This window comes from Elephas maximus, chromosome 20 (genome assembly GCF_024166365.1).
Source record: "Elephas maximus indicus isolate mEleMax1 chromosome 20, mEleMax1 primary haplotype, whole genome shotgun sequence".
Classification (NCBI taxonomy): domain Eukaryota; kingdom Metazoa; phylum Chordata; class Mammalia; order Proboscidea; family Elephantidae; genus Elephas; species Elephas maximus.
The window spans coordinates 72,573,994-72,579,337 of record NC_064838.1 but is presented as its reverse complement, the minus strand read 5'-3'; the positions used below and the strand labels follow the sequence as shown (position 1 = coordinate 72,579,337).

Genomic DNA, 5,344 nt, shown 5'->3' with positions numbered 1-5,344 from the left:
CTCAAACTGACCTTTGAAATCTTCTGTTTAGCTCTTTCACTTCATCATTTCTTCCATTTGCTTTATCTACTCTACCTTCAAAAGCAAGTTTCAGAGTCTCTTCTGACATCCATTTCAGTCTTTTCTTTCTTTCCTGTATTTTTAATGACCTTTTGCTTTCTTAGTGTATGATGTCCTTGATATCATCCTACAACTCGTCTGGTCTTTGGTCATTAGTGCTTCAAATCTATTCTTGAGATGGTCTCCAAATTCAGGTGGGATATACTCAAGGTCCTATTTTGGCTCTCATTGCTTTGTTGTGATTTTTTTTTCAACTGTAACATGAACTTGCCAGTGACCAGTCGGTTGTCTGTTCCAGAGTCAGACCCTGGCCTTGTTCTGACTGATGATATTCAGCTTTTCCATCATTTTTTTGCACAGATGTAGTCAATGTGGTTTCTGTGTTTTCCATCCACAGAGGTCCACATGTATAGTCACCATTTATGTTGATGAAAAAAGTGTTATTATTGTTGTTTTCTAAATCAGTCTGGGATAGTTATGAATATATTCAGAAATAAAAGACATTTTTCTAGCCGTTTAGGACTTCACAGTTTATTATAGCTGACAAACACATTCATTATTTTCAAATCTACTCAGGAAGTACTTAATAAATATAAAAATAAAATGATTATGATAAATGTTGAAAAAACACATAAAATTCCAAAGTAGATGAGGAGGAATTTAATTTTAATTAGGGCTATCTATGGAAACCTGGTAGAGAAGATTGTGTGCTTACAAAATATTAAGAAATGCATCTACATAACATAGACCAATGAGATAGTCCATGGAGTGCTGATATTGGTGCATAGTATACTGTTACTGGAATACAGGCCAAAGTTGCCCAAGTAGAAATTATAACCATTAAACAATAACTCCCCATACTCTCTTCCCTTCAGCTCCTGAAAACTTCGTTATGAATTTGCCTATTGTACATATTTCATACAAGTGCAATCATATAATATTTGTCAATTTGTCTGGCTTATTTCACTTATCATAATGTTTTTAAGGTTCAACTATGTCATAGGACGTATCAGAAAGTCAGTCTTTATATGGCTGAAGAATATTCCACTGTGGGTTTATATCACATTTTGTTTATCCATTCATATGATGGTGGTTACTTGGATTGTTCCCACCTTTTGGCTGTTGCGAATAATGCTGTTATGAATATTTGTGTACAAATATACTTAACAAGTACCTTTTAAGCACATAATTTATACTTAATTCTATAAATTCATTTGATTACATATTAAATATATACTTATTATCTGACTTCATATTACCTATATGTCTAATGTCAAAATATTTGGAAAACATAAAAACAACAATAAAGAAAAATGAATAATAACCCCACTAACCACATTTCATGTAAGTAATGGGTAATACCCTGTGATATACTTCATCAGAATTTAAAAAGTCGATAAACGAACTCAAAGGTCAAGATGAAAAGAATGATGGGCAAAATTGACAAATATTGCCATCTGTACGGACAATTAAACAAATTAACCCATGTAATAAAATTTTTCTAAAAGATCTTGAGCACATATTTAAAGGGTAATTTTTTATCTCAAAAACTGTGAACACAGAAGAAGCACAGACAGAATGCTAATTAGAAGCAAGGATGGCGAAACTTCATCTCACATACTTTGGACGTATTATCAGAAGGGATCAGTCCCTGGAGAAGAACATCGTGCGTGCTAAAGTAGAGGGTCAGTGAAAAAGAGGAAGACCTTCAAGGAGATGGATTGACAGTGGCTGCAACAATGAGCCGAAGCATAACAATGATTGTGAAGTTATGCAGGACCAGGCAGTGTTTCGTTCTGTTGCAGATAGGGTTGCTGTGAGTCAGAACTGACTCGATGGAACCTAACGATACCAATTAAGGATGATGAAATAACCATTTGTCTATGTTTCGACATCTAACAAAACATAAGGGTAATAAGACAACAAAAAGGCATACGTCCGAAACATGTTTCTAATGAAGATGATTAGCTACAAATTAGATGAAGACCTCAACTTTTGTAAGAAAGTGGCTTTCATACTTATTATTCATGAAATATTAAATAATGATAAAATATTTTGTGACTTAGTCAAAGAAGGGAATGGCAAGTAAAAGTCACCACCTTAGGTCCTCTGTGGGATACAACGATGAACACGACTCTTCTCAAGGGAGACCTATTATGGCCACTATGTGGCCATCTGCAAGCCCCTGCATTATGCAAGCACCACGAACGGGAAACTCTGCTCCCTGCTTGTGTCATGTGTGTGGCTGAGAGGGTTTCTGACCATATTCCCACCCCTTATGCTTCCTCCCCCCTTGGATTACTGTGCTTCCAATGTCATTGATCACTTTGCATGTGACTATTTTTCCCTCTTACAGCTATCTTGCTCAAATACATGGCCCCTAGAAGTAATTGGTTTTTACGTGGCTTTGGTTACTTTGCTATTCACTTTGGCATTAATGATTTTGTCCTACATGTATGTCATCAGGACTATTCTGAGAATCCCTTCTGCCAGTCAGAGAAAAAAACCTTTCTCCCCTTGTTCCTCCCACATGACTGTCATTTCCATCTCTTATGGAAGCTGCATCTTCATGTATGCCAATCCCTCTGCAAGGGAAAAGCATCATTGACCAAAGGAGTCACTATTCTCAACACATCTATTGCCCCCGTGCTGAAAGCCTTCATTTATTCCCTGAGGAACCAGCAAGTAAAACAAGTCTTCAAAGACTTCCTCCAGAATGTAGGAAATTGGGAGCTTTTTTTTTTTTTTTTTTTTTTTAGCAAAAATACAGATACCTGTGGTTGACATGAGTTGGAATCGACTGCACACCAACAGTTGCTTTTTTTGGGGGGGTATAAAGAACAATTAAATATAAACCTGAAATTCATAGATGTTTGTACAGGCATGCTTGTTCTTTTAGAGTCTCTTTACCTGTTACATCAATTGATCTGATATTTAGCAAATCCCTCACTTTAACTTCTGTGCTTGAGTTCTCCAATGCAGTGTCCATTAACATATTTTAAAATATGGTAAAGTTTATTTCTCCTACTGAATTTTCTGAAAACCTTACATTTTCCTTGAAGGCACACTGTAATTAGGATGGAGTAAAAATGTTTTAATTCTATTTAATTTCTCAGCTCTTAAAAGATACCGTTATTATTGCTTCATACTTCAAATGTAGTGTTTCAAACGTATGGAATTTCGTGTGTATTTTCAGGATGAATATTGATAGTGTTTTCAGTAATGTTTATAGAATTTCCATGCGTGTCATCGTCATTAAATTCAGTTTAATACATACTATTGTGTTGCACTTTGAATACAGAGCTTTATACTTTGTGAAATTTAATGTATATTTTCTGGATAAATATTGATCATGATATGAAGTTATTTTTATAAAATTTTCATGTTTTTGTCACTTCTTAGGAGATATTCATAGTTTTTCTAAAACATGCAAAGTAAATGCACTAAAACTAAAACACATTTCACTTCTATTTTTTCTGTAAATTATAAAAGTTCCGCGTTGCAAACTACAAAAATAAATTTAGGCTACACTATGATTATTTTGGAAAGCCTTGTGGCGTACTGGTTAAGCGCTATGGCCGCTAACCAAGAGGTCAGCAGTTCGAATCTGCCAGGCGCTCCTTGGCAACTTTATGGGGCAGTTCTACTCTGTCCTATAGGGTCGCTAGGAGTCGGGGTCGTCTTGACGGCAGCAGGTTTTGGTTTTATGATTATTTTAATTATATGAACAGTGTTGTGCTAATGATTCATCTGGCTTAAAATATAAAACATTAATTAATGGCTATATTTTAGAAGAATTACAATTTCAATTTTTCTTTTTCTTCTCTTGTTCTCCCAATTACTTTGACTAGAAAATTTTAACAGACTTCATTGTTAAATTGTAGACTACTTACAAAGCGAAGTATAAGAAAATAAAATTTAAAAAAATTTGAAGTACTTGTCAAATCATGAAAAGTGTTGTTATGCAGATTTCTAGTATAATTCAATAAGTTTTGGTCTTTATATGCTTTTAAGATCTGGAACACAATGCGTTCCAATATGAGAAATGAACATGGTGACTTCTCTCTGAGGAATTTAAAACCTGTAAGTCTTGGTGATACATTACACTTGTCTGTGATTTAAATAGTCTCAGAGATCTTTTACATATCCCTTTTATTCACGTATTTATTCATCTCTTTATTCCCAAATTTCAGTATCTACGTAGGAAATGATTCAATAATGGAAAAGAATGGCTTTTGTGCTTGTTCATATCCAGTGTAAGCAAAAAAAGAAGTAAATTGATGATTATAATCCAATTGTGTATGAATTCTATAATATCTCTATGGAGAATACACCATACGGGCACATGAGGATATTAAGGTTTTGAATATAATAGGCTTGCCCACATCATTCAGAATTTGGAAAAAACTTTACAGCGATAAGGAAGGCACAATCATTGTTATTTTTATGTATTATATTAGGATTACAGTCATGATAGAGACAGCAGATAAAGCGAAAAATTTGCTACATTACAAAGCTTTGCATAACTAGACATTCTTTTAATAACTAACATTTAGTTAATACTTAAAAATATTATATACATTACCAAGTATAAAAGCTTAATTATTTTTACACACTACTAAAAAAAAAATTTTTTTTATGACATGGTAGGTTCCTTGGGTGGTACAAACTATTAACGCTGCATTCAACTGCTAAACAAAAGGTTGGAGATTCGAGTCCACCCAAAACTGCTTCAGAAGAAAGGTTTGGAAATCTACTTCCAAAATACTAGCCACTGAAAACCTTATGAAGCACATTTTGATTCTTAGGCACTTGGGGTTGCCATCGACTGGACAGCAAAAGTTTTTTTTTTAACCACATACGTAGTAATCATTCTACATGACTACATTTTATGTTTTTAAACTTGACTGGAATCTGGCATGCCAGAACAATAGCTGTCATTCTGAGCAAACTAAGTAAATGACAGTCTTTGCAACTATAGACAAAAAGAAATACTTATCCATGTATGTAGATTTGGGGTTCCATCTGAAATTGAGTTATATTTGGTGGATTCATAATTATAATTATTTAACACATTAAAAGCAATAAGGTACTTTTTTTCTGGTTAAAGAGAGAACGACTGTTATTGAAATACTGAGTTATGATATCTAACTTTCAACTTACCATCCATAAGAACTTAAGAAAATTAGGCATGTTAGCTTTTCAAACTTCAGTGTCCTCATTTTTAAAATAAGGATTAAAATACTTTAGTTTTTATGCTATATGCTTACCGTGAGATAAAATT

At 33.8% G+C, this 5,344-nt stretch overlaps 1 pseudogene; it reads left to right on the top strand.

The window, feature by feature from the left end:
• Positions 1-2,005: 2,005 nt before the first annotated feature.
• On the top strand, positions 2,006-3,498 carry LOC126063651 (olfactory receptor 6C3-like; annotated as a pseudogene).
• Positions 3,499-5,344: the final 1,846 nt, after the last annotated feature.